Source organism: Lynx canadensis, chromosome D2 (assembly GCF_007474595.2).
Source record: "Lynx canadensis isolate LIC74 chromosome D2, mLynCan4.pri.v2, whole genome shotgun sequence".
NCBI classification, from domain to species: domain Eukaryota; kingdom Metazoa; phylum Chordata; class Mammalia; order Carnivora; family Felidae; genus Lynx; species Lynx canadensis.
In genome coordinates, this window is record NC_044313.2 from 27,704,871 (window position 1) to 27,724,056 (window position 19,186).

Sequence of the window (19,186 nt, forward strand, 5' to 3'; positions counted from 1 at the left end):
CCCCATTCTCTCTCTCTCTCAAATATAAATAAACATTAAAAAAAGTTAGGGGTGCCTTGGTGGCTCAGTGGGTTGTGTGTCCAACTTCAGCTCAGGTCATGATCTCATAGCTCGTTGAGTCTGAGCCCTGCATCTGGCTCTGTGCTGCTAGCTCAGAACCTGGAGCCTGCTTAGGATTCTGTGTCTACCTCTCTCTCTGTCCCTCCCCTGCTCGTGCTCTGTCTCTCTGTTTCTCAAAAATAAATAAACATTTAAAAAAATTAAAAAAAAAAACTTCATGGCTTCAATTAAACAATTAAAAATTCATTTCAGGGGCGCCTGGGTGGCGCAGTCGGTTAAGCGTCCGACTTCAGCCAGGTCACGATCTCGTGGTCCGTGAGTTCGAGCCCCGCGTCGGGCTCTGTGCTGACAGCTCAGAGCCTGGAGCCTGTTTCGGATTCTGTGTCTCCCTCTCTCTCTCTGCCCCTCGCCCGTTCATGCTCTGTCTCTCTCTGTCCCAAAAATAAATAAACGTTGGAAAAAAAAATAAATAAAAATAAAAATTCATTTCAATAACTTCCTCCAATTTCAAAACCTTCAGTTCATCTCCTTTTAAGCCTCTCTAAATATTCAAGTTTTAACTACAATATATTCCAATCCTCAGTAAGAAAGATAATCTATTCTTTGGTCTTTTCCACCAGGCATCACTCCTTCTAGGTCCTCAGTAGATTTTCACATTAATTGAAAACAAGATCTCACTCTGTCCTAACTGCTTTACATAATTAATTGGGATTGTTAGTCCAAATTCACCAATCCCTGAGCCTTTGAAAAAAGCTATTAGTCAAATCCTACTCTGGCCAAAATATGGTGACTGATTCCCACTCCTACTTCATAAATACATAGTTAAAAAAACACACACAAAACTTACTAATGAGAACTATAATTTACCACCAACTATTCATAAGAAATTATGGCTCTGCTGACTGGCAAGTAATTTGCAAAAGCAGATCAGTTTAGCTGCATAAAATAAATATCCACCTGCACGTACTAGCACTAATCAGGGCGTGAAATTAAACTTTTTATTTGGAAGGAAATAACTGCTTCAAAGCTGTGATTTAGTCTGGGAAGCAAATATTAAGGTCATCCTTTTCTCTCTGATGTTTATAGTATTTCTAACGCGGGAAGCAAGGGAGTTGGGCCAACTGACCAAATTGTGTAAAAGCAAAAATATCTCTATGACATAACAAATATTCTACTTGCTTTACTAATTACACAGACTTAACAGAACCAAATTGTTGGAATGTATGCAGAAATCATTTAAGAACTGAAGGCCCAAACAGATCACTACAGACATCTAATTCAGTCAAAACTAAGGGATCAGTATTTCATTAAGTGAAATAAAGAAAATTCAACAAATACAAATGCCACAGTAAGTTTTTAAATAGCCTATAGCCATTTTCTTTATAACACAGTCAATTCTGGATTAGCCAGGTTAATGAGATCCTATTCAGTAACAGTATTAGCCAATAATAGCCAATAGAAGCCAATTTCCACAATTTTTTCAGCATTTATCAAAATTAACTAATGCAAACTTCAACTTATTCCACTATTCTATATCCACTATTCTAGAGAAAGCAAACAAGTGGAAGGGAGTCCAAATTTTCACAAGCAAAATCCTGGCTTGAAAGGCCTACAGAAGTCACTATGGCACTCAAACTACAATCCCACAACTAGCATCATCATTTGGAAACTAGAAATGCAAATTTTCAGGCCTCATCCCAGGCCTACTGAATGGAAAATACAACCCCTCCAGGAAATTCTTTTTTGTTTTTTAAGTTTATTTATTTTAAGAGAGACAGAGACAGTGCGAGCAGGGGAGGGGCAGAGAGAGGAAGAATCCCAAGTAGGCTCTGAGCAGTCAGTACGAGTCCACATGAAACCCGTGAGATGTTATTCTTTGGTCAGTTAACTAACTGACCCACCCAGCCACCGCCCCCTCCAGGAAATTCTAATACAGCTTTTACTACCACATTGGTAAATCAGGGTTATATAATAACAATACATACCTAATAAGGTGAGAGGGTCAAATGAGTTAATGTTCATCAAGTGCCTAAAATCCAGCATGGTACGTACTAAGCTTTGCTGTCATTATTACTGTAGTTATTTTATTACTACTACCTACAACTACCACCACCCAAGGTCAGAGAAATAAAGAATCATAGCTTGGATGTTCATAGTCCTATAGAATTTCCAAAATATTTTTACTATCAATAGCTTCACTTAGTCCTCACAACAGCTCTTTGGAGTAGGAAGAGTATTATTATCTCTGCTTTCCAAATGAGGAAAATGAGACTCAGAAAAGTTATGCAAGTTGCCCAATGTTTTATGACTTTTAGAAAGTAGTGTGAGATGGGAACAAGGTCTTGTTTTCACTATAGCACAATGTAAAATTTATATTCTAATCTAAAAAGATTACATGGTATTTCAAAGAAAATACTTAAGACAGGTAGAACTCCCATACTGTCAGTTATAGAGAAAAGAAGTTATCACTAGTCCATTCAGCAAAACAGATGTCACTTCGCAGAGCTTTGATATTTTTCTTAAATACCCTTGAAAACAAGGATCAAAAAATATGAACTCTTATAAAAACGGATTTATTGTATTTTTATAGCTTATTACATACCTTGTAACAATCATTTTGTTAAATGTGAATGTCAGTTTTATTTTCGGTCCCTTTTTTCCTGGCTATTTACAAGCTTTGTAAGAATCGTTCCTTAATTAAGTCTAAACATAGTTTTATATAAATGGATTCCTGGAAATAAAACGTTCAGACTTAAGAAATGATTGTTACAGAGACTGTAACAGGCCGTAAAAAAAGAATGCCACTTTAAACAAAGATTTCTCATTTTAATTAAAAAGATAATCATCAGAACATTCCTATACTTAACAGAACCATTTAAAGAAGCTTCTTTGGGAAAAAAAATATGTAGCATCTTATGCAGCCTTCCATGTATAATTTATAATATATTTAAATCAAAGTCTCAGTTGATCCTATAGTATGAATTCTTATATACTATGCCTACATTTTAATAACACATTGAAAGTGAAGCGGGTCCAAATGAAATAAACATCAGGGCACCTGGGTACCTGAGGTCTTGATTTCATGGTCTGTGAATTCGAGCCCCACGCCAGGCTCTGAGCTGTCAGCTCAGAGCCTAGAACTGCTTTGGATTCTCTGTGTCTCCCTCTCTCTCTGCCCCTCCCTTGCTTGAGCTCTCTCTCTCTCTCAAAAATAAATAAACATTAAAAAATAAATAAACATCATTTCTAATTCTTTTTAACATGAACACTTTCAAAAGATCGTGAATATTTTTCCATAAAATATTGGTAAGACACATTTAAGAATACTTAAGAAATACTTTTTAACATGACCACATATGAACATAACAAGGATCATATAGTTTATTGACGCAATCACTACGTGTCAGCTACAGGTGTCAGGTAAAGGGACTATATTCAGAACACTACCATATAATCAAAGATGACACCTACCTGAATAAAGAACTCTATTCTCAAACTCTGATAAAAAATAAAGTGACCATTCTGATTTTCGAAATGCCAAACCTGGATATGATTGGAGGGTGTGAAAAACCTTTACAAGTATGATTTAACAAGCAGGATTCTTTTCAATGAATTCATTTGGATAATTTTAAATTGTCCATTTTTACCTCAAATCTCATAAAATTTGTAATCTTAGGCAAAAGTCCAAGAGAGAGTGAAGCAGATCTTATAAGCTGCCATTATAATTAACTGCAATTTGAAAAACAGATGAATCAATGTTCTACTTAAGTCACCTTTTCTAAATTACACTAGAGTCACTACTTGACAGCCTATCTCTGTAGCAATATATTACTGGAAACTGCTTCAAAGTGGACTATATTTTCCCAGGGAAATAAGTTACAATCAGGAAGCTATCTCCTGAGGACTTGATAACAAAGAAAGTACTCACATGCCTGACAACATCAAAACAAAGAGTCAATAACTATAAACGTCTACAGTCATTAAAAATAAGGAAATTACATTCCAGCTTCATGAACTAGGATAACATACCGATGATGAGCAAGTATTTGTCCAAAGTGGAAAAAGAAAAACATAACTCTTCCATATTTACTCATTAAACAAATTTGACCTCAAGCTAATAACCAACTAAAATAAACACTAAACATTTAATTAGCAAACATTTGGTTTGCTTCTCATAATACAAACTGCTGCCTGGGATGATTTATAAGGAAGGGAAAAGAAGCAGGAGAGGGTCAAATATTACTACTCACAGGAATATCCTCCTTTCCTTTATCTTTCCTTTATCTAAATTATATCCCTAAATAAGCAAGTTATTCAAAATCATACCACTGACCTATGCTACCAGTAATAGATCAGTTTATGTTGATCATGATGACCACAAGTGTTTCTCATTTATTTTACTTTAAGAAATTATAGGATGACCAGATAATATTTTTCATTTGCTTATCTCCTCAGTTTATTAAAACCCACCAAGTGTGCTATGTAAGACCAAAGGTCACCAGAAACAAACAAACTTCTCTCATTCTCACTGTCACAAAGGCTTACTTGAGACTTTATAGACATGTTTCAGAGTGCCCCACTCTTAATTAAGAACCACGAACATTTATTAGTACAAACTCCTTTTTAAAATATTCACAGAGTATCTTTCATAGAATGTTAAATTTAAGGCATATTCTGATGAGCATGCCTCTGACTCTTCTGATGATGACTATCTCTTGTGTTTGATCCCAACAGATAAAGTCATCAAGAACTGAGGCATTCATTAGAAAAATACAAATTAAAACCACAGTAAGATATTACTATATACATATTCAAATGGCTAAAATAAAAAATAGAGACAATCCCAAGGGCAACTAAGGATGCAGAGCAACCAGAACTTTCATACACTGCTGTGAGAATGCAAAATGGTACAGCCAGAGATGAAATAGGGGAAGTGGATTAAAAGGTACAATCTTCCAGTTACAAAATAAATAAGACAGGAGTGCCTGGGTGGCTCAGTTGGTTAAGCGTCTGACTGGATTTCAGCTCAGGTTATGATCCTGTGGATTGTGAGATTGAGACCGCCATCGGGCTCTGCACTAATAGCACAGGGCCTGTTTATGGTTCTCTCTCCCCCTCTCTCTGCCCCTCCCCCATTCATGCTTTTTCTCTCTCTCTCAAAATAAATACGTACACTTAAAAAAAATTTAAATAATAAGGCAAAGGGATGTAATGTACAGCATAGGAAATATAGTCACTAATACTGGAACAACTTTATATCGTGATAGACTGCAATCAGACTTATTGTGGTGACCACACTAAGTAATTTTACATTTACATTTACACTAAGTAAATTTACATAATTTATGTAAATGTCAAATCACTACATTGTACACCTGAAACTAATACAATATTGTACGTCGATTATTCTTCAATTTAAAAAAATGGTACAGTCACTCTTGGAAACTGGCAGTTTCTTATAAATTTAAAAATGTGTTTACCATACGACCCAGCAATTCCCCTCCTGGGTATTTACCCTACAGGAAAAAAAAAACACCTTATATTCACACAAAACCTATACATAAGTATATATAGCAGCTCTATTTAAAGTCACCAAAAACCAGAAACAACCCATATATCCTTCAACAGGTGAATGGATAGACAAAATGTGGTAAAACCCATACAATGGATTACTAAACAATGAAAAGGAATGGAATATTGATATATGCAACAACTTGCATGAATCTATCTCAAGGGCATTGTGCTCAGTGAAAGAAGCCAATGGCAAAAGATCACATACTCTACGATTCCATTTACATGACATTCTCAAAAAGATAAAACTAAAATAAGAGAGAAAGTTCACAGTTCCTAAAAGTTAGAGATGGGGTGGGGGGAACATAGTACATGGGAGTTTTGGGGAAGAGTGGTGGGACTGTTTTGTATATTGACTGCGGTGGTAGTTACATAAATCTACACATGTGTTAAAATTCTGAGACCTATACACAAAAAAAACTCAATTTTACTGGATGTTAATAAAAATTCTTTTTTAAAGAACTAAGACCAAAAATTTGCACACAGCAGCATGAATAAATATATGCTCAAGCAGTAAAATGGAATAGTGGTAGAATGCCTATTCAATAAACCTTGAAAGTCTGTGTGAATTATTTCGTGTTAGAATTTTGTTCTAAAAGTATCATCGCCACTATATCTTTATGGCCTAGAAAGCACTGTCACATTTACCTCATTTAATTGTATCAAATTATATCTTCCTTCCTCTATTTGAAAGATGCTGTGGCAGATGGTGATGACGATCCAAGAGATGGGAGAGAAAAAGACCTTTTTAGACAGAATTTCTCACTACCTAGAGAGCCTGTGGCTATGTGCCTGTCACTTGAGGTCAGCCTGAGGTCCTTGCTCAAAAGCATTCCAGTCTAGGTAATTGTACCAGAGACTAATCTTTCATCATAAATTTCTCTACCATTTAAGTATGCCTTTTAAGCAATACTTCAGTGATTCCTCAAAATTCTTCCCTTGCTCCTTAACATTACTTCTACTTAAGAGCAATATGAAACAACTGGGGAGGTATTCTGTTGTTATTTACTTTCACACATGTGATAGGTTCCTAAAATACTAACAATAAAAGTAACATCAGAACTATTCACAACAATTTCATAAGCACCAACAGGGACTACTATTTTGTACTGTGAGGTAATTTTAACATACCTAGAGTGTCCACATTTTGGGATGTTGCTATTGTTCTTCTACTAGATGTACCTCTTCTTTTTTTTAAGTTTATTTGTATTTATTTTGAGAGAGAAAGAGCACAAGCAGGGAAGGGGCAGAGAGAGGGAGAGAGAGAGAATCCCAAGCAGGCTCCGTGCTGTCAGTGCAGAGCCCAACATGGTGCTTGAAACCTGAATCATGAGATCATGACCTGAGCCAAAACCAAGAGTCAGACACTCTTGACTGAGCCACCCAGGTGCCCCTCTGCTAGATATACCTCTTATAAATGGCCTATCTTGCTTATTTTTCTGCCCCTCATAGCTCACCAATTTCTCTAGCTGCAAATAGCCCCCAGAAGTAAATTCTTTTTAGAAATCGAATCCGTTGGAATTCAGATTCCAAGCCTCTGCCATGAGGTTTGTGTCATTCTGCCTTCACTCTTTTTTCCCCAGCTTTATTGACATATAACTGGCATACAAAAGTGTGCAGGTTTAAGGGGTATAATACATTGATTTAATACACTTACATACTATATTACAAAATGATTACCACCTGCCTTCACTTTTGATTCCAGTTAACTCAGTTCCTTCCTGCTATGTTCTTCACGTACAATGCTTCACCTTTTACTTTGGTTCTAGCCACAATACTCCCCCACTCCCTCTTTGTTGGTAGACTGGCCAGAACACAGTGGACTAGACTTTTGTCAAACATGATCTGAGAAATATCTGTATCAGAAACACTGAGGGGTGCCTGCATGGGTCAGTCGATTAACCATCTGGCCCAGGTCATAATCTCATGGTTCATGAATTCGAGCCACACATGGGGCTCTGCGCAGACAGCGTGGAGCCTGCTTCAGATCTCTGTCTCCCTCTCTCTGCTCCTATCCTGCTTTCATGTGCTCGCTAGCTCGCTCTCTCTCTCTCTCTCTCTCTCTCTGTCTCTCAAAAATAAAATAGGGGCGCCTGGGTGGCTCAGTTGGTTAAGCATCCAACTTCAGCTCAGATCACGATCTTGTGGTCTGTGGGTTCGAGCCCTGTGTCAAGCTCTGCGCTGACGGCTCAGAGTCTAGAGCCTGCTTCAGATTCTGAGTCTCCCTCTCTCTCTGCACCCCCCCCGCCCCCACTTACACTCTGTCTCTCTCTCGCTCTCTCAAAAAATAAACATTAAAAAAAATTAAAAATACATAAATAAAATAAAATAAACATTAAAAAGTAACACTGTTAAATATGCAGATTCTTGAGACCTACTAAATTAAGTGGAGGGAGAAAAGCAGAGAATCTGCACTACAATTTAACACACTCTCCAAATAATTCTTATGCATGGTAAAGTGTAGGACTATTGTAGCAGGCACTAATGAGTACTGGTTGAATGAATAAATGAATTGAATGAATGAATTCTTTAGTTCCTTGCTGGGTATTCCAGTTTGACTTTTGATCCCAAACTTTAATCAGCGTCCTTGCTACCTGTTTTCAGTACATACTGATGCTGTCTATCTGGATCTCCTCAGAATATCTGCACCCAGACTTCTTGTCACTATTCTCCCCCTGAAAGAATATCCTGCCCTTGCGAAACTTGAGTTGCCAACAGATGCCATGTTCCATCTACCTAGCTAAATTTCCTCTCCTTAACTCCTAGCCACATCCACGCACTTGGCCTACCTCAGCTAGCATGGAAAGCCTTTGTAGCTTTGAGCATCCTTATCTGGCTGATCTTGATAAAACAGTGTCACAGCACAAGACAGTGATCATGAAATTACTCAAAAGCCAAATATAATGTTTAGATGAATCCTGATCTTTCTATCACATAGGAATTTGAGGTGAGTGGTCCAGAGAACTTCAATTTGGCTCACTCTCTATACGGATAAATCTTTCTCTTTTAACTTGTTACTGTGATACTTTTATTTACACAGAAAAGTATGGAATAGCATATAATGGATTCCCTTCACTCAGCTTTCCACCTTCCAAATCCCAAGGCAAATCCCAAATATACCATTATGCCCATTTTTTTTTAATGTTTTTATTTATTTTTGAGAGAGAGATACAGATAGACAGAGCATGAGTGGGGGAGAGGGGCAGAGAGATTGGGAGACACAAATCCAAAGCAGGCTCCAGGCTGTGAGCTGTCAGCACAGAGCCCGATGTGGGTTTCAAATTCATAAACCATGAGATCATGACCTGAGCTGAAGCCAGACACTTAACCAACTGACTGAGCCACCCAGACGCCCCATGCCCATTTTTATCTATGTGAATATATTTTAAATTTAGTCTCCTTGTTAGAATTAGGGACTATCTCAACATCTTTACCTGCCAAATACTCATTTTCCCGTATCTATTGCTATGGAAAACTTCCCTTTAACTGCCCCCAAACATGCCTGACACCTTTTTTTACTCTTTTCTCTTTTTATGTATTTCTCCTATCCTACTCCAGGCAAACCTTATTCATTCTATCTCGAGAATATTCCTTAAGTGTCTTTCGTTCTTTCCATACTTACTGTCCTGGCTCAAGCCCATATGGCTTCTTACCTGGACTATTATATAACCTCTAAGTGACCTCTCTGCCTCTGTCTATTCCCTCCTCCCAAGTCCAACCTACTCTAAGTGAAACTGCTACAGTGGTCTTTAACCTTTGTTGTTATTGCCCTCAGTGGGAATCAGGTTCAGATGTAAATTATAGACCTTTCAGAAAAGAAGTATTTGCATGTGTTTATATCTTGAATGGGGGCCATGGACTTCAGATTAAAAAACCTTTGCACTATCAGCAACAAATGGAAAATTAAATTTTAAAAATAGCATCTTAAAAAAAAAGCATCTAAAAATAACAAATACCTAGGAATAAACCTAACAAAAAATGTAGAAAGACCTCTACATAGAGAAATTAAAGACCTAAATAAATGGAAAGTTGTACCATTTTCATGGATTGTAAAATTCAATAGTGTTACAATCTCAATTCTCCCCAAACTTTATATAGAGATTCAATGCAATAAAAATCATACCAGCATATGTTTTGTGGACATTAACAAGCTGATTCCAATATATATGGAAATGCAAAAAGCCAAGAATAGCCAGTACAATTGGGGGGGGGGGGTGTGGAGGAACTGAAGGGCATATACTATCAGATATCAAGAAGTGATATAAAAATATAGTAATTAAGAAAGTATGATATTGGCACAAGAATAACAGAACAATGGAACAGAACAGAGAGTCCTAGAAACAAGCTATACAGACAGGTGGTATATGGCAAAAGTGACCCTGCAATGCAACATAGAAAGAATAATCTTTTCAATAAATGACATCGGATCAACTGGATTAAAAAACAAACTGAATTCTGTCCTTTACCTCACACCAAACATTAATTAATTAATTAATTCCAGATGGACTATAGATCTAAATGTAAAAGGTGGGGTACCTGGGTGGCTCAGGTGGTTAAGCGTCCAACCTAGCTCAGGTCATTATTGCATGGTTCACAAGTTCAAGCCCTGCTCTGGGCTCTGTGCTGACAGCTCAGAGCTTGGAGCCTGCTTCGGATTCTATGTCTCCCTGTCTCTCTGCCCCTCCTCCACTCTCACTGTCTCAGTCTCTCAAAAATGAATAAACATTTCAAAAGGAAGGAAGGAAGGAAGGAAGGAAGGAAGGAAGGAAGGAAGGAAGGAAAAGGTAAAACAATAAAGCCTTTCAGGGTCTTAAAGACATTATCTCTTTTTAATTAATTTTATTTTAAATAATCTCTACACCCACACAGGGCTCGAACTCATGACCAAGATCAAGAGTTGCATGCTCTCCTGAGCCAGCCAGACACCCCCTTAAAAAGACTATCTCTAGACTCATGTTCCTAGCATTATTCACAATAGCCAAAAGGTGGAAGGATCCCAAGCATCTGGCAAGAGATCAATGGATAAAAAAATGTGATGTTTACATACGATGGAATATTAGTCAGCCTTAAAAAAAGGAAGGACGAGCACCTGGCTGGCTCAGTTGGTTAAGCATCCAACTCTTGGTTTTGGCTCAGGTCATGATCTCTCAGTTTGAGTTCCAGTCCCACATCGGGCTCTGTGATGGTGGCATGGAGCCTGCTTGGAATTCTGTCTCCTTCTCTCTCTCTGCTCCCCCACCTGCTCACTCTCTGTCTCTCTCAAAAGTAAATAAACATTAAAAAAAAAAAAAAGGGAAGGAAATTCTGACATATGCTGCAACATGGATGAACCTTGAGGACATCCTGCTAAAAAAAAAAATAAGACATTTACCAAGAAACAAATACTATAGGATACCACTTATATGAGGTCTCTAAAGTAGCCAATTTCATAGAAACAAAGTAGAATGGTGGTTGCCAAGGGCTGAGGGAAGGGGGAAATGGAGAATTGTTGTTAAATGGGTATACAGTTTGTTTTGCAAGATTTAAAAAAAAAAAAAAGCATCCAGTTTAGTCAGGGCCAAGCACAATATAAGTCTACACAAGATGGGTGGTGGGATCAGCACTGATCTACTGTAGGAAGTCAGAGTGCTAGCAGGATAAAGAGGATGTACATACAGGAATATGGCAGCCTTGGCAGCCCTGCATGGAGTGCTGGAATCCAAATGGACTGAGAAGAGCAACCTAGTGCAGGGTATCAGAGCCTGAAGTGAGAAAGATGTTCAAACAGGGAGTAGAGGCAGCAGCCTGATATGGGATTTTGGAGCCTGAGTAAGGTGAGGATGCCATCCATGTGGTAGATGTCAGGAACAGCAGCAAGAGGAGAAACTGGTCACATACAGGGAAATTGACTGATAAAATACATTGAGGATAATGAAAACCAACTTACTGTCAAGAATTAAGGAAATTACTGAATGAAACCTATTACAGTGTTAGACTAGAACTGGACATATCAAAGTGAACTCATGGTTTGAAATAAATATGTAGATAGAGTTAAAATAGTGACATAAATGCAGGTGTGCATGTTTACACATACATATATACCCTACCTCTGTCCAGTGAGAGGACCTGGGAGCAGTGAGACCCCAATAGCAACGAGTACATCTAACACCCATATCTTAAAAAAAAAAAAACACACCCATATCTTGACTTCTAAAGATCATTCTCTACTAAAGAAACCAAGGCTACTGGGAGAAATCACTGATTCCAGGGCTGAGGGAAAAAATACAAGATGAGCCTTTTTAAATATAATAATACCTTCTTATACCAGAAAGAAAGAAAATGCTTAAAGAATGATGGGAATACATCAAAAAGACAAAGGAAGCAGCTTGAAAGCACTGTCATAAGCTAAACAGGGAACAGCTTAAGCATCAAAATAAATGACAGCACTGAGGGGCGCCTGGGAGGCTCAGTCGGCTGGGTGTGTGACTTCAGCTCAGGTAATGATCTCATGGTTTATGCATTGGGCTTGCTGCTGTCTGTGCAGAGCCCAGTTCAGATCCTCTATCCCCGTTTCTCTCTACCCCTCCCCTGCTCACTTGCTCTCTCTCTCAAAAATGAGTAAACATCTAGGGCACCTGAGTGGCTTAGTCAGTTAAACATCTGACATTGACTCAGGTCATGATCTCGCAGTTCTCGCAGTTGAGTTTGAGCCCCATGTCAGGCTCTCTGCCGACAGATCAGAGCCTGGAGCCTGCTTCGGGTTTTGTGTCTCCCTCTCTCTCTGCCCCTCCCCTACTCTCTCAAAAATAAATAAACATTAAAAAAACATTTTAATGAATAAACATTTAAAAAATAAATATAGTATCCAAAATCTATAAAGAACTTAAACTCAACACCCAAAAAAACAAATAACCCGGTGAAGAAATGGGCAAAAGACATGAATAGGCACTTTTCCAAAGAAGATATCCAGATGGCCAACAGACACATGAAAAAATGCTCAACATCACTCATCATCAGGGAAATACAAATCAAAACCACAATGAGATACCACCTCACACCGTCAGAATGGCTAACATTAACAACAATCGATGTTGGTGAGGATGCAGATAAAGAGGAACCCTTTTGCACTGCTGGTAGGAATGCAAACTGGTACAGCCTCTCTGGAAAACAGTATGGAGGTTCCTCAAAAAATTAAAAATAGAACTACCCTGTGACCCAGCAATTGTACTACTAGGTATTTATCCAAAGGATACAGGTGTGCTGTTTTGAAGGGGCACATGCACCCCAATGTTTACAGCAGTGCTATCAACAATAGCCAAAGTATGGCAAGAGCCCAAATGTCCATCAACAGATGAATGGATAAAGAAGATGTGGTACATATATACAATATAGTACTCAGCAATCAAAAAGAATGAAATATTACCATTTGCAACAACATGGATGGAACTAGAGTGAGGGTATTATGCTAAACAAAATTGGTCAGTCACAGAAAGACAAGGATCATATGACTTCACTCATATGTAGAATTTAAGATACAAAACAGATGAACATAAGGGAAGGGAAGCAAAAATAATATAAAAACAGGGAGGGGGACAAAATGTAAGAGACTCTTAAATATAGAGGACAAATTGAGGGTTGCTGGAGAGGTTGTGGGTGGGAGGATGGGCTAAATGGGCAAGGGGCATTAAGGAGAACACTTGTTGGGATAAGCAATGGGTGTTATATGTAGGGGATGAATCACTGGATTACTCCTGAAATCATTATACTATATGCTAACTAACTTGGATGTAAATTTTAAAAAATTAAAAATAAAAATAAAAATAAAAATAGATAAAAATAAATGACAGTAATGGACTATAGCCCATCAAATAAAACAGGGTTTCATAAGCCCATTCTGTTACAAATAAATGGACTGAAAATCTGATGAAAAAAATAGGATAGTTACCTAGTTCCAAAGTCTCTTTCCATAAAATATTTACTACAAAAGAAAAAAATTTTTAAAAGAAGAAACTGGCAGATGCCACCTTAATGAAGTAAACAAAATGATAAGACAAATAAAAACATGTGTCACCCGATAGGAGGCAATGAGTAAAACAGAGCATAACTTTTGTGGGATTTCTGCCAAAAATACATAACCTGGATCCAATCATGAGGAAAAAATCAGATAAACCCAAATTGAGGGAGCATTCCACAAAATACCTAGCCTATCATGTTCAAAAGTGCCATAGTTATGAGAGTCAAAGAAACACTAATGAACTGTTGTACACTGAAGGGAGACTAAAGAGACATGACAACTAAATTCAATGTGTGATTCTAGATTCGATCGTTTCTGCTATAAAGAACATTACTGGAACAGGTAGCAAAGTTTGAATGGGGTCTGAGAGTTAGATCTGTAACTATACTCTGTAAATTTCTGAATGGTTTTATTATAGTTATGTAGCATGTCCTTATTTGTAAAAATACACACGAAAGCATTTAGTGATGTGACAACTTACACTCAAATGATTCAGGAAAAAATTTCATTTGTTTCATTTGAAACTCTTCTGTAATTCTGAGATTGATTCAAAATAAAATGTTGACAGAAAGAGAAAGGACTGCACTGGTAGTTATCAAACACTAAAGATAAAGATACTGATATTATGCATGTATGTATATATGCATGTTTATCAACATATACACCCCAATTAGGGTAACTACCTTTTTTTTTTTAATGTTCATTTTTGAGAGAGAGAGACAGAGACAGAGTACAAGTGGGGGAGGAGCAGAGAGAGAGACAGAGGCACAGGATCTGAAATAGGCTCTAGGCTCTGAACTGTCAGCACAGAGCCCGATGCAGGGCTCGAACTCACAAGCCATGAGTGAGATCATGACTTGAGCCAAAGTGGGACGCTTAATGGACTAAGCCACCCAGACACTCCAAGGGTAACCATCTTCTCTTGAGAAAGAGTGTATTAGTTTTCTGTGTCTGCTGTAACAAATTACCACATACTTAGTGGCTTAAAACAACATCAATTTATTATTTTACAGTTCTGTAGTTCAGAAGTCTGAAATGGGTCTCACTGAGCCAAAATCAAGGGGTCAGTGGGAATACGTTCTGTTCCAGAGGCTCTAGCTTGTCCTTTCCAGCTTCTAGAGGCTGCTTACATTCCTTAGCTCATGCCTCTCCTCTCCCATCCTCAAAGCCAGCAACAGTAGATTGAGTTCTCACATGGCATCACTCTGACCTCTTCTTCTGCCTTCCTCTTACACATTTAGGGTCCCTTGTGATTAATACTGGGACCAACATGAACAATCCAGGATAATCTCCCTATCTTAAAGTCAACTGATAAGCAACCTTAATTCCATCAGTCACCTTAATTCCCATGTAATTTAACATATTCACAGATTTTTGGAATTGGGGAATGGGGGGGTGTTTATTCTGCCTACCCTAAAGAGTTTCCTTTATCCTGAGATTATATCCTTGCTATTTGTGGCATTTCTTTCTTTTATAAAATGATGGTGTTGTGATGATTCTTTTTTTTTTTTTAAGTTTATTTATTTTTTTTTTTTTTAATTTTTTTTAACGTTTATTTATTTTTGAGACAGAGAGGGACAGAGCATGAACCGGGGAGGGTCACAGAGAGAGGGAGACACAGAATCTGAAACAGGCTCCAGGCTCTGAGCTGTCAGCACAGAGCCCGACGCGGGGCTCGAACCCACGGACCGTGAGATCATGACCTGAGCTGAAGTCGGACGCTTAACCGACCGAGCCACCCAGGCGCCCCTAAGTTTATTTATTTTGAGAGAGACACAGAGACAGAGAATCCCAAGCAGGCTCCACACTGTCAACATGGAGCCCAACACAGGGCTCGTGAGATTATGACCTAAGCCAAAATCAAGAGTAGGAGGCTTAACCAACTGAGCCACACAAGTGCCCCATTATGATTGTTTTTAAAGTACTGGTACGTAGAGGAAAAAAAAAAAACTTGCTAATCCCGTGAATCCTATGTAGTACAAAATCCTAGGTAGTACACAAAATCTTGTGACATTTTTTATTGATCCCTCAAATGAAAGTCTGAAAACAAACATTCTGTTCATACAAAGATACCATATCCTTGACAAAAGATTTGTATTTTTCAGAATATAAGGAACAAATCAATTTAAAAAAAAAATGACCAGGGGCGCCTGGGTGGCGCAGTCGGTTAAGCGTCCAACTTCAGCCAGGTCACGATCTCGCGGTCCGGGAGTTCGAGCCCCGCGTCAGGCTCTGGGCTGATGGCTCAGAGCCTGGAGCCTGTTTCCGATTCTGTGTCTCCCTCTCTCTCTGCCCCTCCCCCGTTCATGCTCTGTCTCTCTCTGTCCCAAAAATAAATAAACGTTGAAAAAAAATTAAAAAAAAAAAAATGACCAAGGCTTGAGTAGACACTTTACAAAAGAGTATATTTAAAGAGCCAATAAACCTAAAAAGGTGCTTGATTACAGTAGTCCCTAAGGAAATGCAAATTAAAGCACTGAGTACCATTCATCTACCAGTATGGCTAAAATGAAAAAGACAACAAGTGAGTGTTACAAGACCACAAAGCAACTGGAATTCTCATACGCTGCTGTTCGAAGTGTGAAATGGAGAAGAATTTCATCGTACTTATGAAAGCTAAACATTTTCATAGTCTATGACCCAGCAATCCCACTCCTAGATATATACTCGACAAAGATATGTACATAGGTTCAAGAAAAGACATGTATAAGATTATTCATAACAACACAATTCACAATAGTCAAAAATTGGAAATAGCCCAAACGTACATCAACAGTAGAATGGCTAAAAATACGAAGTATAGTCACACATTGGAATACTACACAGCAATAAGAATGAACACGCTACACACCTAACAAAAACACCTGAATGAATCGTCTTACAAACAACGTGGGACAAAAGAAGCCAGACACTTAGAATATATACTGGAATGATTCCATTTATATGAGGTTAAATACAAATAAAGGTAAAACTAATCTTTAGATATTAGATAATGCTTACACAGAAGTGATCACTGAGGTGCCTGGGTGACTCTTGATTTCGGCTCAGGTCATGATCTCATGGTTTGTGAATTCAAGCTCCTCAGTAGGCTCTGCACTGTCAGCACACTTGGGATTCTCTCTCTCTCCCTCTCTCTTCACCTTCCCTGCTCACTCTCTCTCAAAATAAATAAACTTAAGAAAGAGAGAAAGAGAAAGAAAGAGAAAGAAAGAGAAAGAAAGAGAAAGAAGAGAAAAGAGAGAAAGATGAAGGACAAGAGAGGAATGATGGATAGAGAAGATGAGAAAGAGAGAAGGAAAGAAAGAAAGAAAGAAAGAAAGAAAGAAAGAAGAAGAAAGAAAGAAAACAAGTGATCAGGGCACCCAGGTGGCTCAGTTGGTTAAGTGTCTGACTTCCGCTCAGGTAGGTCACGATCTCGTGGTTTGTGAGTTAGAGGCCCTCATTGGGCTCTCTGCTGTAAGCACAGAGCCCGCTTCAGATCCTCTGTCTCCCTCTCTCTCTGTGCCCCTCCCCTGCCTGCGCTATTTCTCTCTCTCAAAAATAAACAAAAAAAAATGTTTTAAGTGATCAGGGTAAAAACTGAATGACCTATTTATGATTTATGTGCTTTTTTATATAATTACTTCTCGAAAAAGCTTACACAGACACATACACAAAGTACACCAGAATATTATTTTTCAATATAATTCAATCCAAACTCCCCAGTACTCAGTATTTCTTTTCTTTCTTGTCTGCTATGCACCTATGTTCAAGTCGTATCTATCTACTCAACCTGTGCCTGCCCATCTCCTGATTTTCTAACCTTTACCCAAACTACTCCCTCCTCTTCCTGGAATTACCCACCTCAAAAACAAGTCTATCAAAACCTATCTATTCTACAAGATCCAATATGAAGCTATCTTCTCCCACAGAGTCCAAAGATCTCTCCAGTTAAAACTGATTTCCCCTCCGTTAACTTCTGTAACACTCTGTGCCCCTATTTTGGCACTTACTGGTGTGCCTTAAGAGGTATTTATAAATGCCTATCTTCAATAGACTGTGAAGTTCTAGAGGAGACAGAAGTTTTATTTAATTTTGTATCTTCGTCCCCTCCTGCCCCCGTAACCACCTCCCTCCATATGTAACACAATGCTTTGCAACTCAGTTTATGTTCACATTTTTATCAAATCACATTGCATGCCAACTATCATGGCTTCGTTTTCAGCTGTCAACCCACTGAATATGCCAAGTATTATTTAAAAGGAAAACACAGTGCTCCAGCACAATTTAGGAACACACAGTCCTAAATTCCCAATGAAAATCTTGGATACATAGAAGTTTAACAGTATAAATTATCAATTAATACATAATACATGGCAATTTACAATTTAAAATGAACTGAGAAGGAGAAAAAAAGAGAACGTTTTTAGGAAGGTAAAACTAATAACAGCCCATTTTCCAGTTAAGAAAATGAGCTTGGCTACACTGCAGTCCATGATCAAGTGCAGGTCTTAATTTGAGGCACTTGTTTTATAAGTATACGCACTCAGTATACTAAACTTAAATTTCTTATTAAAAACAATACACATTCGCTGTAGAATCTAGAAAACATTAAAGAATGCAAAGAAAATCACCCAAGTAATGCTTGTGTGTATGTTTACTAGTACATTTTCAGATGTCACTAAATATTTTGAAATATTTGAAATAATCCAATAATTCACAAACAACCACATTAACAATTTAGTGCTAATGTGTTAGTTCCCAAGTACAAGGATTTGTGCATCTGAGCAGCAAAGGTATTATCCACATGCTATAATACCTGGAGGTCTATTTCTATGACTTTTCAGTGAAAGCCTGAAATTCCCCCAGACATCTGAAAATACCAGTACCATATCTCTGCAGCCTCAAGTTTAGGTGCAGAGAAGGGATTTAAGAGCTCTAACCCTGCTACCAAGGGAGTTGTTAAAGCATTATGTATGACCTTGATTCAAATTCTGTTACAGTTCAAATTCTGTTACAAATGCCACTGGAATGACATCAACTTTATCCTCCTCAGGGATTGAAGAATAGCTTGTAATAGTGATGAATTTTTCAGGGCATATCTGTGGATTAAAGTCAAGATTCTAACTATTTCTTAAGTTTTTTTTTAATGTTTATTTATTTTTGAGACAGAGAGAGACAGAGCACGAATGGGGGAGGGTCAGAGAGAGAGGGAGACACAGAATCCGAAGCAGGCTCCAGGCTCCGAGCTGTCAGCACAGAGCCAGACGCAGGGCTCGAACTCACGGACCGTGAGATCATGACCTGAGCCAAAGTCAGAAGCTCAACCGACTGAGCCACCCAGGCGCCCCTCTAACTATTTCTTTATGCCCTTTTTTAATTGTACATAACATTATGCAAAGGCACCTGTTATATTAAATAGTGATTCTAAAAGTATCCAACCAGAAAGTGTTGTTCACTAACCAAAGTGAGAAAGTGCTAGTCAGGACAGCATAACAATGAAGAGCAGAAAGAAAGCACAATAGCTGTCATAGTAAACATTTTATCACTCTTCTATAAATCAAATGTACTAGAGTACAGACT

At 38.1% G+C, this 19,186-nt stretch overlaps 1 protein-coding gene across 3 annotated transcripts in view; it reads right to left on the bottom strand.

Annotated features, from left to right (window-relative positions):
• Window positions 1–19,186, bottom strand: part of BTRC (beta-transducin repeat containing E3 ubiquitin protein ligase) — a 181,696-nt gene that overhangs the window by 155,791 nt on the left and 6,719 nt on the right. The gene's annotated exons all lie outside the window — the stretch shown is intronic.